This window comes from Chironomus tepperi, unplaced genomic scaffold, assembly GCF_022539635.2.
Source record: "Chironomus tepperi strain 1889 unplaced genomic scaffold, CSIRO-AGI_Ctep_v1 contig_217, whole genome shotgun sequence".
Lineage (NCBI taxonomy): Eukaryota > Metazoa > Arthropoda > Insecta > Diptera > Chironomidae > Chironomus > Chironomus tepperi.
In genome coordinates, this window is record NW_027226339.1 from 347,661 (window position 1) to 365,000 (window position 17,340).

The 17,340-nt window shown below is 34.1% G+C and overlaps 5 non-coding genes across 5 annotated transcripts; 2 read left to right on the top strand and 3 right to left on the bottom strand.

Annotated features, from left to right (window-relative positions):
* The first annotated feature begins 12,492 nt into the window (after nucleotides 1–12,492).
* Nucleotides 12,493–12,564, top strand: TRNAQ-CUG (transfer RNA glutamine (anticodon CUG)). Its single transcript has one exon. It is a non-coding gene; the product is annotated as a tRNA-Gln (tRNA).
* Nucleotides 12,565–12,663: 99 nt separating this feature from the next.
* On the bottom strand, nucleotides 12,664–12,735 carry TRNAD-GUC (transfer RNA aspartic acid (anticodon GUC)). Its single transcript has one exon. It is a non-coding gene; the product is annotated as a tRNA-Asp (tRNA).
* A 761-nt stretch (nucleotides 12,736–13,496) lies between these two features.
* On the top strand, nucleotides 13,497–13,568 carry TRNAD-GUC (transfer RNA aspartic acid (anticodon GUC)). The gene has a single exon. It is a non-coding gene; the product is annotated as a tRNA-Asp (tRNA).
* Nucleotides 13,569–13,738: 170 nt separating this feature from the next.
* On the bottom strand, nucleotides 13,739–13,811 carry TRNAA-UGC (transfer RNA alanine (anticodon UGC)). The gene has a single exon. It is a non-coding gene; the product is annotated as a tRNA-Ala (tRNA).
* A 681-nt stretch (nucleotides 13,812–14,492) lies between these two features.
* Nucleotides 14,493–14,565, bottom strand: TRNAA-UGC (transfer RNA alanine (anticodon UGC)). The gene has a single exon. It is a non-coding gene; the product is annotated as a tRNA-Ala (tRNA).
* Nucleotides 14,566–17,340: the final 2,775 nt, after the last annotated feature.

The following is a 17,340-nucleotide window of genomic DNA, read 5'->3' on the forward strand; positions in this document are numbered from 1 at the left end:
TACAGCACCTGTAACCGGTAATTCAGTGAATCTTAAGACATGACCTAGTCATACTATAGACCATTAGCTATCTAAACTGTTTTATGCTCTATGACACATGACATGTTAGTGGTAAGCCCTGATCAAAACCATTCACGGGTAGTTTGATGTATCTTAGGGCGAACTGGTATTGCACTTCAAAGTTGGGACCAGAATTGCAAAGCAGGTGCCTGTAACAGGCAAAAATTGTACAAATGATTGATAATTTGTACGGTCTTGGAAAAAAAACCATACAAATTATCAATAATTTGTATGGTTTTGGAAAAAGGACAGAAAAATCATACAAATTATCAAGAATTTGTACGGTTTTTGCCTGTCATAGGCACCTGTTTTGCATCTCTGGTTTGGACAACATAAGCTTAGAGTATAGTACCAGATCATACCCAGGGTTAATATACACACCATAATCTGCATGTCACCACTGGTATGTACTTTAAGCTCTTCCATATTTACTTCGCTGGCTATATAGATCAACTATGATCCATAGCCTTCCTTAGACGCCTAAATTGGCTCTATTGCTGGCTTCCGTCTGCTAACTGCCAATACTGTCTCTATCGACAACTTCCTTCCAGAAAGGCACCTAACCCCTCAACACCTTAGACATAGTAGACGTCATTTCCCCACAACCCCCGAACAGAAATTCTTCTGGAAATGAAATCTTGCTTTTTAAGCATTCAACTGACTGGATAGCAATAAAATAAGTAACATCTTGATCAAAAAACTAAAAGATAAACTCATGGATTGCATTTTAAATAGCTATGACTATCATTGCTTTTGATTTTTGTGTCCTTGAGACGTTTCGAGTCAATAAAAATGAGTTTCCTTTTCTCTTTATTGTTATTAAATGACAAGGAGTACAATGTTAGGAGTTAGAAACAGTCTTTATATAAAATTATTTCTTGTTCGCTTTCGTTTTGATAATAAAAAGTTGACACTTGCACAAAAGATTTATGTGCATAATGCAGAATGATTCAATTGTTAGCTGTTGTTATGAGAGGAAGGGATTATTGAGACTTACAGTTTGTTACTATTTGGTTGGATTTTTGAGAGTTCAAAGGTTGTGACATGAGATTGCTTACTTAAATTAAGAGCTGCTTTCAAGTTTCAGATATAGTCAAATTTTAACATTATTTTGTGACTTTATTTCCAATTATTCATGATAGTTCACTTATTACCTTGCGTGAAATATTGACTTTATGACACCCCTTTCAACCCCTCTGTAACAAGAGCGTTACCTAATAAGTGAGTAGTCCCTCATATATTACAGGAAAACCGACATTCGAATTGCAAATCATTCATGAAAATTTTTTGAAGGAATTGAACTCACAAAATTTATTAAAATAATCAATTTCCAATAATTTTTTCGAAATTCATATACTTCACAAGAACAAATCATGCTTACAATTATAGCAAAAAGGTCTTTTAGCCAAATTTTGTTAAAGAGTTAATAGGTATTCAAGGTTTTAAGCAGGATGTTGTAAATTTTAACTAAATAAGTCAGTACTAGATTACTTTAGCTGAACCTTGTAACACCAGGATGCAGTTTTCTTCTTCTCAATGGAATAACGTTGGACATACATGCCACAAAGTCTTGTGCTCAATTCCAAGTAAACCTAAGTTTCAAAGCTATCATTAGATTCACCCGTTCTAATTAAAATGGATGATAATCTTGGCAGAATCTTACGTGTACTAATTGTAACTAAGTACTCGTGTTCTTGAAATACTAAGAGACTATTACTATCAATGGTTGAAAGAATGTCAGCTCAACGTGCGGACATAGAATTCGTACAAACTAGGTGACGGAGCCAGAAACAGAGTCAGATGGAAAGCCTTCTATTGTAACCTAAGCTGCACATAGGAACATGGTTGCAGTAGTAGAACTATTCAATGGTGTATAATTGATATCTCATGAAGTCGTATATCTCCCGTACCAAGGCACCACTATGTCGTACAATACCGTATCGTACCGCCACCGGAGAAATCAGCTCCAAAACTTGCAAGTAGTTCAAATACCCACTATAAACTGTAAGTCTACTGAGTGCATTTCACTCGATGGTTTGGCACATCTTACTCATTAAATAATTACTAGTCCACAATACGCGCTCTAACGCAGCTCTGAATGTTAAGAGATTATTTCGGGTCAGTTATTGATACTTAATCTATTTTATTAGCTCTTGATAGATATTTCACTCAAAAACTCTTCTAACCGTCACTAAAAATGCGCACCTAATTCTTAAAATCCTAAAAACACTCATCCACAATATTTTTCATCCTTTCTTTTTAAAAAATCCACGAATAACCCCCGTTCAATATGGTCATAAATTTTAAAATCGCCGAATGGCTGACTGAATCGATTGAGCGTATCAAATGACGGTTCAATTAAAAATTATGTAACTCCTAGCACTCAACTATGCAATAACAATAATAATAACATGTAATATGTGTGTTAAGTGTAAGACTGAACATGAACAAATAAAAATAAAAAAATATTGAATTTATTGAACGCAATTGAAATTGAAAAATATAAAAAAGGGTTCAAAATTTAAAAAAAAAACATAATTTTAAAATTGAAATGTGTGTATTTATTGAACATAGAGGCGCTTCCTTTAAAAGCACATAAATTTTATAAATAAATTCTCAATTTGACACAAAAAATGTAACAAATGTCGTCAATGAAATTAATCAAATGGAAAGATTATGTGAAATTTTTTTGTGTCCTGTGCTGCATGTGCTGAATATCATGTCTACATTGTGCAATATTTTGACTACATTTTATAGACTTTAAAAGTAATGAATATTAATTTTACTGCATAAAATTTATTCAAAAATAAAAAAAAATCAAGTCATAGGTGCTGACTGGATCATTTTGTTGACGAAACTAATACAATTGATGATTCAACATGCTCAATTCAGATAATCGCAGATGTTCGTCGCATAAAATATTTAAAAATTCATACAAAAGAGCTACATGGCATCAATAATTTAATGACTTCCGATTTTGTGCCTTTAATTACAATGTGATTATTTGTTGCAAAATCCATTCAGCTTCTATCGACCGACTAGTCAACGATGTGAAGGTTTAAATTAAAAATTAAATCGTATGGAATCATAAAATGTGTCATTTTCCAAAAAAAAAGCCGTAAATAACGATTAAAAATCAATTTATTGGTAACATGGACATGGGTCGCATTGCATCTCGCAACTCGTTTACTCTCTTCATTCCCATACTTTTTTTTTCGCACGAGTATCACAAACAAAACAGAACAATTCTGTCATAAATCTCAAGTTTAAAAACCTATTTGCCGCAATACAGCAACAAAAAAAGTGCATTTTACCGGAAAAAAAAAGTTATGGAGGCCCGAACTTGACAGACGACAATTATTTGTAGAGTGAGGATATAAGAGGGACGACGGATGAGATTGTTACATTGTGTAAATATGAGGCCGACCACCATCGACTCATTCTCTCCCTCTCATTTGCTGTGTCCACGACAGATAATCCAAAAATTATTAGCAGTCACAAAATATGGACACAAAAAAGGAATTTTTCTGCCTTTCATCACTTTTTTGGGAATTGAGAGATTTAATCAGAGTGTGGCTGTCTCAAAAACGACCGTTAATTTTTTTCAAAAATTTAAATTTTTTTTGACCGTTACTTTTACTTTTCTTCGTAACGTATTTTTATATTTTAAAATAAGTTGAGTTCGAAATTTTCGACCAGAGTGTGGCTGTCTCAAAAACGACCGTTAATTTTTTTCAAAAATAATTTTTTTATCGTCAAAATTTAAATTTTTTTTGACCGTTACTTTTACTTTTCTTCGTAACGTATATTTATATTTTAAAATAAGTTGAGTTCGAAATTTTCGACAATTTAATGTCGAAAAACTCAAATTTGAGACGGCCACACTCTGGATTTAATCTTCACTATAGAGCAGCTACTAAAGTCTATTCATTTAGACTTTTTCATTTAAAATTGACCATAAATGCAACGACCATGTCGAATCCATTGAATTCAATTCTTTTTTTTTGGTTTATATCAACATCCGAGAAAAAGAACTAATAATGTCATCGACAGTGACCAATGTCCATACCGTAAGTTCATGTTAATTCAATTATACGTACGGCTATTCAGTGGTGTATCTAGCACAATGTACTGAAAAAAGCATACAATGTTTGAAGTATGAAAAAAGGATGAAAAGGATGATGAGTTTTAGAAAAGGATGATTAGGGGATTTGGGATGGTTGTATTTTGGCTGATTGGCTGGATGGTTTGTTGTTTTAATGGATAATCTGCTACTTATTGTAAGGAGAGGTAGAAGAACAAGGCATAGCAATCGAACTACGTTTTATGTCTCTTACAGACAAAGAACATATTCTCAAGAGCTTACTCACCTTAAATATATTAGATGAGCAAGCTCATGAATGTTGTTCTTAGCTAAATCTACACTTGAGAAAATGCGCTTTGCCTGCTAGGGCTACCCCTAAAATTACTGGTGGTTAATTGATTCGAAATCCGATTCCAGAGATCGGTTTCTAAACAATCCTAGAATACCCTACCCTACTTTATCATACCCTACTTTATCATACCTTGCCTTATCCTAACATATCTTATTCTACCCTACTTTATGGTTTCATATCTTATTCTACACAATTCTATACTTCCCTGGTAGCTAGGACTTTCAGTCCTAGTGTACTTCAATGTACTTCACTTGCTCTTACTTCACCCTTGTCCTAGAGCACCTAAGAAAGGGTGAATAGGCTGGAGCAGGTTAGCCTAGGATGTCTAGGATAGAGAGTGAAATACCCTATCAACCCAAGTAGATTAGGTTAAGGTAGGTTAAGAAATCGTACCCAATGTCGGTGTAAATCTGACTTGGTACCAAATTTGGTTTTAATCCACCATTATAACACTATGTGACTCTAACATAGTTAAGGATTTAAACCGATTCTGGCATCAAGTTAGAGTTACATCGACCCAAGACTGGATTTTTGATCGATTAACCAAATTGTGTTATATCGGTGTGTATATAGATAGTTCTCAAACTATTTAAAGCAGGAGTTGACAACTTTGTGTGTCGCCGAAAGCTAATGCGCTGACAAATTTTTTTTAGAAACTCCATGAACTGTATGCCGTGTACTGTTTCGGTCGAGGCTCAATTCCAAGGTTTAAATGCCATGTCATGACCATGCCGCAAGATAAAAGGTTACTCAACACTGCTTAAGAGTGTAAAGTGCTAAGCCAGAGACAATAACTACGTGGCAAACCTAAAATAAGTACAATTTCGATTAAGACCTTTTCATTTGTGTCGTTAAGCATGCAAAAAGATGAATCGTTACCAAAAATCAAATCACATTCCTCTCTAAAATGAGTTAAAAGTCAATGATCCCAAATGAGTTCATCCCCTGGCTTATCCAATGCGTCTCTACATCCACCAAACCATTAGACACAATAAAACTTCATCAATAGTTTCATCCATTGCAAGACATGAACAACTAGGACAATAAATAAAATAGTTGAAAGGCAAGGATATAACAAGAGTGTTGATGGAACTGTTTAGCAAACAAAATTAAACAACACGAGGACAATGGAAGGGTGGAGATTGAAAATACAGATGGGATGACCACAGCTATTTTGAAATATAAAAAAAGGCAAGCAAGCATCCTCTAAACTATGTCATTGTTATTGGACGGCAAAAAGGAAAGAAAAATTAACAATTTCTTTCGCTCTTCACCGCACTAACAGGATGACAATGGTTTATTTCCTCTGTAAATAATTCCACATTTCCAATGCATACATGCTTGTTGTTGTCTATTCTAGAAAAATCAAACATGCAGAAAAGCTGCTCGAAGCATTCAAGAATACTTTTAAAAAATTTACAAAATAAAGAAGCATAAAACACTGAAAAGCACTAACAAGTTCTCTCCATCTCATCAGTTACCAAACCAGAGTGTGGCTGTCTCAAAAACGACCGTTAATTTTTTTCAAAAATAATTTTTTATTGTCAAAATTTAAATTTTTTTTGACCGTTATTTTTACTTTTCTTCGTAACGTATATTTATATTTTAAATTAAGTTGAGTTCGAATTTTTCGACAATTTAATGTCGAAAAACTCAAATTTGAGACGGTCACACTCTGTACCAAACAACCTTGATATGCAGTTCGTGTAGATGGAAGAAAAAAAAATCTAAATAGAAACTTCATAAAAGTTTATGACTCAAATATGTATATGCAATAGATTTTTATTCAGCATACAGTAAAAGAATTACATTGTCTGTGGCACGAATGCCAGCAATTTTCCTTTTTTTTTTATTAAATTCAGATTTCTAAAAAAAGCGAATATTGAATTTATATCGTTTACAAGACATGCTGTGAATACGAAAATAAAGAAATATGATTACACGTGGATGCAGAATAAGTAAATCTCTGAAGAAATATGCTCCTTGCATGGATATGGAAACTGATTAATGGTAAACAGATCTGATTAATGAAATTTGTTGCTTTAAAGTTATGAATTGAATTATAAATTTGCTGAATTGTGGTGAATTAGGATGAACAAGCTGAATTATTGTGGATATATTAAAATTTGGTGAATTGAAGGAGAGCTACATTGAGGTGAACAAGCTGAATAGTGGTGAACAAGCTGAATTATGAGGAACAAGCTGAATTGTGGTGAACAAGCTGAATTGTGGTGAACAAGCTGAATTGTGAGAAATTGGCACAATTGTGGGAAAATGGCAGAATTGTGGGTAATTGGCAGAATTGTGGTGAATAAGCTGAATTGTGAGAAACAAACTGAATAATGATGAATAAGCTGAATTTTGGCAAACAAGCCTGAATTATGGTGAACAAGCTGAATATTTTTGAACAGAGCTGAATTGTGGTGAACTATCTGAATTATTGTGAATAAGCTGTATTATGGTGAATAAGCTGAATTGTGAAGAATAAGCAAAATTGTGGTAACCAAGCTGAATTGTGAAGACACAGCTGAATAATGGGGAAGTGGCAGAATTGTGGGGAAATGGCAGAATAGTGCGAAAATAGCACAATTGTGGGTATTTGGCAGAATTGTGGAGATGTGGCAGAATTGAAAGGAATTGGCAAAATTGTGGTAAAATCGCAAAATTGTGGATTAATGGGAGAATTGTGATGAACATGCTGAATTATAATGAACAAACTTAACTGTGGCGAACAAGCTAAAGAGGTTGAATAAGCTGAATTCACTAAATATTCTCAACTATTATGAATAAGCTAAGGTGTGCTGAGTAGACTCAAGTGCAAAATTATCACTCTAACACTCTGAAATTTCACCAAACAACAATACGGGTCCTCTAAAACTGACTTTAATCATCAAATCAGCACACAACACATTTAATCACCAGCGCTATGTTACCAAGGATTTTAATATCAACAGCACAACAACAAAAAACAAACAATCACAAAAAAATAAGCATTAAAATTTAAAATAAATTCATCATCATATCAGTGATTTTAATGCAAAATCCTTAACAATGCAGCCAAAAAAAAGGAGTAAATCCTAACAGACACAAAATTGCCGACAGAGTTAATCACAAAGTGACAATTTACACTTTATTTACATTCTCATTTATTGTTGGAAGGCATATAAATCATTATTAATTGAATGAAATATTTGTTCAACATGCATCAGTTGATGTCCTTTAGGGAATATAAAACATTCATTTCCCACTCTCTAAACTCTTCACTTTCTCTGGACGGTACGAAGAGAAAAATATTCATGACCATGTCCATTCACATGCATTTCAATAGCCTTAAGGAACAGATCGATTGTATATAGAGATAGGGATTTTAAGGAAGGGGAGGTGAAATAATATTGAATTGTATGTAGGAAGCAGACTGTGGAAATCTGAGTTGCGAAATTTCAAATTTATTTTGACCGTTATAAAAATCGATGTAAAAATCAGTAAATTTACGACTTAAATTGTCACATGAAGCTTGATTTGTAGTTACACAACCTAAATATGATCCAAAGTTTAGGAAATATTAAATTTCGTAATCATTTTTTGATTTTCTAAATAATTAAAATTATGGAAGTTTTATAACGGTCATTTTAGATTCAAAAATAAACGGTCATTTATTTTTTTGAAAATAGAAATAATGGCCAAATTCGACATTTCCACAGTCTGGTAGGAAGATGGGCAACATAAGTAGTCGTAGTAGATAATTCAAAAAATGTTATTTGACATGGACATAACAAAGTGTTAAAGACAATTAATAATTTAAATTTAATTTCACAGGAATCTATTGTGTCCTAAAATGATTCAGTTCCTCAAAGTATAGCAGAAGTAAGTGACAAATGAATGGATTCTATACGCTTGCAACAATACAAACAAAAATCCATAATGAAGTTTTGATCTTATCACGCTTCCCTGATTCATTCCGACACGTGACCCATTAATGACCATTCCAAAAATTTATTTTAATAGTTAATAGGCATGTTCGGTGTACAGTATAAGACAATGAGCGTAAAATGTCATATACGCATCAAATAACATTAAAAATAAACATTAGAATTGATATCCATATGCTGAAAAAAAATTGTTGTTGCTATGTAGCATATAGTCACAGTCATAATAATAATGATAATAATTATAGTCATATCAGTAGCAGTTTGTGTTTGATTTTATGATGCGGTTAAGTCAGTAAATTATGAGACTTAATGTCTTGCTGATCCTCTCTTTGTGTCTTTTGGTTCTTTTTCTCCTTGTTTTGTGTCGTATTATGATGAGGTCTTGATGAAAATCTTAATGACGTTAGAGGAGGCTGGTTTTATGTAGTTTTAAGGTGTGATTATTGCTTCTTATTTGGATAATAACTTACTTCGCTGGTCTTTCAGACTAATTGTTATCTATGGCCTTATTCAGATGGCGCCTAAAGCTGACTGCATAGGGAGAGGTGTATCGACCCAGCGAAAGATTAGATCCGGAGAATATCCTTCCGCGGAATATTCCGTCGGGTCCATGCACATTCGTCGCTGGGTTCAGTCTGACAATTACCAATACCAATGCCAAGTCTCGTTTCATTCATTAGATAGTATTTAAGAATGACGGCTTGATTAGCCAACGTACCCTGTACTAACAAGAGTCTCGTTTGACTGCGCCTCTACTATGTGGCCTGGATTGACGGCCTGCAGTGTTAAAGGTGCACCAAGAGAATATGAGATTGGTGGCTAGACTAAGAGAAGCACGTGACTGCTATGCTTTCTCGAAATCCCGGTACCGGAAGATTTTCCGTTCCCGATCGAGAAACATAGGACTGCTTAATTCCCATTCACAGATTTTAGTACCTTTGACATACTTGGATTGAATAAAGGAATTTTCTGTTTTAATCTTAATAAGGCTTATCTAGTGCGGCCATCTGCTGTATTTTTGCCAAGACACTGCTGTCCTTATCAGCCTTGCTGCTGTGTCCCGACAAAGCCTCAAAATGTCCCGATTTTTCCAAAAGTGTCCCGATTTTTTGCGAATATCCTTTGGCCACCCTAGGCTTATCACTACTTCTCTATAACACAGTCCAAAATTCGACAAGATTTTGCTACAATTTTACTAAACACCGAACAACATACGGTTCATGGTATTTCCAAAAAAAAATCGGTGGTCCACAATTTGGGCATCACTGTTCTAGAATATTGAATATCATTATTTCTTGGTCCTCTTTAGGAATGCTCTAGTACAGTAAAGTGAAACCAAAAAATTTGAAAACGCCAAGTACCGTGTGACGTAAGCGATTTCGGGCGAGGTTAGTTTTCTTCGCAAAAAATTCAAGGATGCCCACCACTGTTCTAGGATCTAATCTACTTACAACATAGAAAATTCCTTATAGACTCCAGTATTCTACAGTTCATCAGTCTCAGAAGTCAACATCACCAAGAAAAAATGAAAAAATGAATCCATTCATCAGCTTAAAAAATCCCATCCTTTAAGTCCTAAATGCTATATTCCCGATTTCCATCGACATCTCTCACTATCCAACAGTAACATTGTAACCATCAAGACGATAATAGAGATTACAGCATCGAGTGTACATATAGAAAGGAGAATATTTGTTGACAGTCAAAAAGTATAGTCCTTGTTTGTCCTCTCAGACATAAAACCGCATGCATTTACTATTTCTGTTGTGGTCAACAAGCGAAGATAATTAAAAACTTGTGTACATACTCTATACTATATATACATATTGTATTAAAATGCATGCAACAGCCATCAAGTAAAATTTTTTTATGCATGATGTAATGCACAAGGATTTTTATACTCTATAAGTTTGTCGTTTGCAGTTGCAATTCAAATGCATTCATGTTTACTAATTGGTTTAATTGAAATTTATGGACAAAAAAAAAATTATTTTTGTTCCTACATGTCAGCGTGATTCATTTTAATGAAGACTAAAAGGACATATAGGATGTGGATAGGCAAAAATTTAATTAAAGTGAACCTTATAGACGAGCTTAATGAATATTGGCGGTAAAGTAATTTTTTATGCCTTTTTTTTTTAGGAATTTTTATGTCTCTTCCTTAAAATATAAAAACTAAAAATAATTGCCATTGATATGGAAAGGAACTTGAAGGAAATGCTAATAAAAAATTGAAACATAAAATGACTTTATTTGATTGTCCTTATTATTGTCATCCCAAGCATGTGTGGATAATAAAAAATCGCCGTTATATCGCATTTCCTTTTAAATCGTCAGTCAATTATTGCATGACTGAAGGAAGTTACGAGTAGGAAATTAAGAATGTGAAGTGGATTTTTTGAGGATTATGGCGCATTTTGTTGGGAAGTTGATGAATGTTATATGGATTATTGGATCTAGTTATTGAATAGAGCGCATTTTAGATTAGTCAGTTCCTTCAAGATCCTCACAAAATCATGTTATCCCACAGTCATCTAGGAATATGCATTTTCAGAGTGTTCATTCACTTTATTGGAAGAGTTTTGTCAAAAAGGGGAGAAATTGGAACCTCAGCTCCTGTTTCCTCTTCCCAATATAGTCCAGACACTAATATACCGTGGAGGATAGACAAAGAAGCACTGTTACATTGATTAAATTCCTTTAGTAGCAAGAACCGTTCAAAATTAATTAAAAGCCAGCTCAAATTTAGTTCTATCCTTTTCAGCGTGTTTTTTGGCCATTGAGACATTCTGGATTTTCAAAACCCTTGCAAAATCCTACACCAGTGAAGGACCACTTTTTATTGGACACACCTTGGTGGTAAGCCTCAACCGAAAACTCACACTATATTTGATTGAAATGTACCGGGACACACAGGTTCACAGGTTCCCCATCATTGCTCTATACTCTCTTCTCTCCTCATCCTCTGGATACACCTGGATACCCTTGTTATGATAGAATAGCTTGTTACAAGTTGTATTCTGTGCCCTTTTAGACATGAAAATCTAGATCTTATAGCTAGAAGTCCATGAATTGTTTTAGAACAGTCAATATTTTCAGTCAATTTTAATCGTAGCTTAAGTTGTTGCATCAAATGATCAGTGATACTTCAAAGACACTCGAACGACACAAATGCCATGAGGACGCCAATTTTGATCATTTTTCCTGACGGCTTTCATTTGATGTCAATTGGCGGAGCTTCAAGCCTTCCTTGTCAGAGCATTCTTTAATAATGTCACTCAATTTAAACTGAATTTCCAGTCAACAACCAAAATGACCCCTTTAAAAACACCATTCATCCCTACCTTAAAACAGCTTTAAAAATTTAATTCTGCTTACTCCTCAGAAGGACATTAAGTCTCATATCATTAAATTGTCATCATTTTTTCGACTATCTATACTCATATATAGACATAACATAAAAGGAATGGTTAAGAATGGAGAGGTAATAAAAAGGAATATAGAATTGAGAAGGTAATGTGCACCCACATGATTGTCATAAAAAAAAAAGTTCTTCTATTCATTCACATTCTGTTAAATTCATGTCCGAATGCATCATAATAATAACAATAATTGTGTCATATATTTCACTGTCGTCAATAAATTGACGAACATTAATCGAACAATATTATATTGTGGACTATATACATGATGATGTTTTTCCTTTTGATTGCATTTACTGCCATTATTCATGGTATGATATAAAGTTTTTTTGAGGAGCAACAGACAATGGAGAGTTTGATATATGATTGGCCATTAAAACTTTGCTCCTGAATCTTGAGTGCATTATGAATGACGTTTAAAGGACATTCAATCATTCGGGTATGTAATAATATAAAATAAATTTTTTTCGTATACAGTAACCTTTAAAAACATTATTTGAAAATTATTTTTACATCAAGGTGATATGAAAAGTAAGTAAAATTTATTTATCAAGGACTAAGGACGATAATACAAGGATGAAAATGATATAAAGGGTTTATATTGTAATTTTGCGACGCGGAATTCAACGTCGAAATCAAAAGACTGGCCCCATGGTGTAGTGGTTAGCACTTCAGACTCTGAATCTGACGACCCGAGTTCAAATCTCGGTGGGACCTTTACTTTTTTGATAATTTTTTCTTCTTTTTTTGATTTTTTTTTGTACGTTAATTAATTTTAGTGAAAAATTTAGCAAAAAAAAATTGCAAAAAAGAAACCTCCCCGGCCGGGAATCGAACCCGGGTCTTCCACGTGACAGGCGGAGATACTCACCACTATACTACCGAGGATTATGAATGAGTGTTGCCAAAGTACATATATAAACTACTGAGAGATTTTTTTTCCTCAATATTTTCAGTGTGATGTGGATTGAAATGAATTTTGAAGCTTGAGTTTATCATAATTAAACCACATTTTATGCATAATTCACTAGTTTAATATGATATTAAGCTCAATATTTAAATAGTTTTCTCAAAAATGAATGTAATTTTGATAGTTTTTGTTGTTATACTGCCTTTAATTGCATCAAGTTCTATAATTAATAACGTCGCATTCATCAAACTAGAAACTTATCGTCAGTATGCTGCATATACAACAAACTCTATTTCTTAATATCTATATCTCCCCTAGATGGACTAGATGAGAAGTCATCAGAGTATAAAAAGAGCTACTACATCCCATGATACTTCCGTGAATAATAGGTAAACTCAAGAAGTATCTATAAAGCATATGGATTTGATATTGCATCATTTGAGACACAACAAGAAGGTGTCTTGGTGCTGTTGAGATTTTTAATCAACAATCAAATGGCTGATACTAGGTGAATAGTGGAAAGAAGCTGACATTTGGCATTCCTGAAGAGAATTTAGATTTCGCTGGAAGTCAGGAATGGTGCTTAGCTTTGGGACCGGACAACGATTTTCTACTAAATGACGTTTACTGTAACGGATATGAGTCTAAATTTCTATGTCAGATGATAGAATTCATGCTATAACGCAGACCACTTTGTTTCTAAATGCGTTTTAGCAATTTTTGACACAACAATTCAAAATCCTCGGTAGTATAGTGGTGAGTATCTCCGCCTGTCACGTGGAAGACCCGGGTTCGATTCCCGGCCGGGGAGGTTTCTTTTTTGCCTTTTTTCTTAGTTTTTTTGTGCCCTTAGCAACAAGAACTAAAAATTTTAAAAATAAATCTTAAAAGTTTTGCTACCCTGATAGAAATGCTCAGACAGAACTGTACTTTTTTTGAGTGCACATTTTTAATTTTCCAGACAAAAATTAAGCAAAAAAGTGGAGATGCCGAGGATTGAACTCGGGACCTTTAACATGCAAAGCTAACGCTCTACCAGCTGAGCTACATCCCCTAAACACGTGTTTTTTTGATTTTAGCAAACTTTCCAACACAAAATATCAGTTTTGAGATTTAAGTTGGTTGACTTGGCCTGTTTTATGGGCCTTTGTTCATTTTTATAGGAATTTTAAGGGAACGACTATGAGTTATTATAGGGGAAATATTGATGACATATTCCTTAATGTGTATTTTTGTAGATTTTTTCTGGTACTTAATAAATATGCTGTAAATTAATGATTTAATTTATTTTGGAGCAGTTTCGATCGGGTAAGTGGGGTACTCAGTAAGGTTACCCAAATAGAGCAGGATAAAGTTCCTTAATTTGTTAAGGATTTTTGGGAAGCAATATCCAAAATCCACCAAAATGGTTGTTTCCTCTAAAATAAATTCTGACTTTGCCTCTGATCTCCTCTGATCATTACTATATTGTAAGTCACAATTTTGTAGCTTAAAACCGTTCAGAATCAATAAATAAGCTATCCTTAAGTTCTCAAGTTATTTGACAAGTTTTCGTTATTTTCCTTGACTCTTGTTCTTAAAAAATTATGCATACAAAATCATCTCTGTTACTCTAGTGAAAGAATGACTTTATTTACGTCAAATTCTACAGTAAAAAGCTACACAACCAAAAATAAATTAAGTCAGTTCATTCACACAAAAAAGTTGCAAAAAAAGAATAAAAAATGGCAAAAAGTGGAGATGCCGAGGATTGAACTCGGGACCTTTAACATGCAAAGCTAACGCTCTACCAGCTGAGCTACATCCCCTGAAACGATGTCATGGAGGCATTTTGGCAAATGGACAATTTAAAATTCCATGCATGGAATTTGGAATGTAAAGAAAATTTAATGATTTTTTGTTCGCGCCTGAATGTTTGTTGTTGTCTTTTGAAAACTTGAATTTTTATTAAAATTATTGTACTTACCTGCTTTTTTATGGATTCTCTATACTACATTGTGTAGTTTGTTGTATATTGTACTTTTTATTTCAACTTGATGACTGGTTATCACGACTTTTGGTAGTCTCGATATTGAATTGAAGGCGGAATTAGATGAAATACTTCAGTTTGAGCTTTGGAAGAGCAAAAAAACGATGTAATATTGCTGAATTTAATTCAATTTCACTCTAAAACAAATTTCAATGTCGACTGAGATTTGATTGAAAAATGAAGAAAACAAGGAAATTTTTTGCATTCTGTGTATAGGCAAGGTTTGGATTTGGTAGAATGTAAATTATACCATTCCTATCCAAACTGTGAGATTGCCACCCTTCAAGCAGAACCCATGTAACAAGAAAATTGCAGAGTTAGTGTTGAAAAACACCATAGCAAAGGATAACTTAATGAAGACTAACTTTTTTGGTTACTAGGGGTCTGTTTGGATAGATGTATAGCCTATTATTTCAATCACCTTTTCCAACACAGTGCTCGGTCGCCAGCGATGCAATAAGTGGCTAAAGTGCATCAAGTGGCAAACAGAGGAAACCACGAAAAGAAATGAACTTAACATTTGGTCAGTTTTGGAGTCCGACTTCGGTTTCTTCAATCCCCTTGTCAATTGGCTGCTAAGTATATTGTCGTCCAGAGCTCGAAGTCGATTCGAATTTCATATGGAGTCAAGTCGACTTGAGTTGATTTTTCCATACAAAATCTGAGTCGACCACGAGCTCTGGAGTCGTCCTGTCGCCGTGACAGCAGCATCCTAATGTGTGCTGATCTATAGATAACAATTTACTTCCAATTTCCTTGCCCATTAGTGTGAATTTTGATAAATTTTCAATAAATAAGCAAATTTAATACAACATTAAATCGTAGTAGTCAAAAATAATGACATTTTCCACAGTAAGGGCATCTTGAAATCTTTAATACACATTTTTATATTCCTGTTAAAAAATAAAGTCTTTGATAAATGACTCGTAAATTTTTATTTCATGACAATTGCACGTCTCGCCATCGAAAAAAAAGTGTAAAAAGAGTCACAAAAGATTTTTCCGCGCACTTAATGGTCCTATTGTGCGATAAAATATAATGAATTCACCATAAGTTCTTCTACTTCGTCTTCCTTACCACTTCCACATCCCTCATTCCATCAAAAAATTCACACTTTTTGGAGTTGATGAAAAGGAGGATAAAATTTTCGGAAGCATTCAAATGGAAGAGGTCATTTTCATTAAATTTATGTTGTATATCCCAACATCCATAAAAAAAAGATATGGAAACTTCATTAAAAACTTTTCAAATGAATCCTATCGATATACATAATCATACACAAAGATGTCATGGAAATAAGGCAAAAAGGAGGAGGGAGGAACGAAAAAAAGGGTTCAAAAGGAATACCACATGTTAATTTATTTATAATCAAATTATCTTTCACAACTTTCTTATTTTCCTTCTTTATAGTCTGATTTATTGATTTAGAAGGCAATGGGAGTTGATGTCTGTAGATTGTCTACTTGTCCGAAGAATTCTACTTGTCGGTGAGGCATTCTAGTCATATGTGCAATATTTTTTTCACGATTATAGTCAGAAGGGTCAGAGAACATCAGGAACCTACTTAAGATTTTGACATATGGAATTAAAACCGAATGGTTCACAAGTGGCTTCATAATGGAGACTAAGGCCATTTTTTGCTAGCATAAGCAACCATTATGAAGTCGGGTGTAGTTTTTAACATAATGAGTCGCCCAGGCAACATATCCAGTCGACACAAGGCTCCACTTGGCAGCTTTATTCGCCTCATTTGTATCACTAACCTGAACAACATAACTTGCACGCTAAGACATCGAAGCGTCAACGTAATAACGGTAATTCGTGAACTTGCTCCGCCGACACTGTGTCATTTTCCAAAGCCTTACTATGCCGCACGGAACGTTATCTCAAGAAGAGTCATAGTCACTTGCAGGCCAATAATATAAAGATGCAGGGGCTAAATATGTAGTTATGAAGTCCATTTGGTGTTAGAAAATGTGTCTGTAACAGAGCCTAAAAGGAGTCGCGACGGAGTCTTTCCCGATCGGCACATATTGAAATGTTGCCACCACGGCGACGAGATGTTAGTATACTTAGAACAAAGTGGCAGCAACTTGGCGAAAACAATCGGATTTACTGACCAAGTTGGTGCCTCTTGGTTCTAAGTAAAGTATACTACTACCTAAGCAACATTTTAATGAGTGCCGAACGGGTTTTTCATTTGTACCACTCGGGTATGATCCAGAAGGGTCACTTCTGAATCCAAAACAAAAGATCCAGAAGGATCTACATTACTTAATCGTAGGGTTTTCCAAAGTCTTGCTTTGGTCAATTTCTCGAGACTTGAACCCTAGACCAAGATTGAAATTTTGAACGAAACCATAAGTAAATTTATCAATATCCCGACATAGTGAGTCTTTATCTCTGTCTATCGACAAAAATGCGCCTTTAATCAACTTACCCAACACCATCATTACATTGCTCCTTTTGTGGCTTTTAAAAATCTATAAACACAAAAAATATATATTTTTTTGGAGAGTCATCAATTAGATTGAAGAAAGGACTTTTCTGTGGA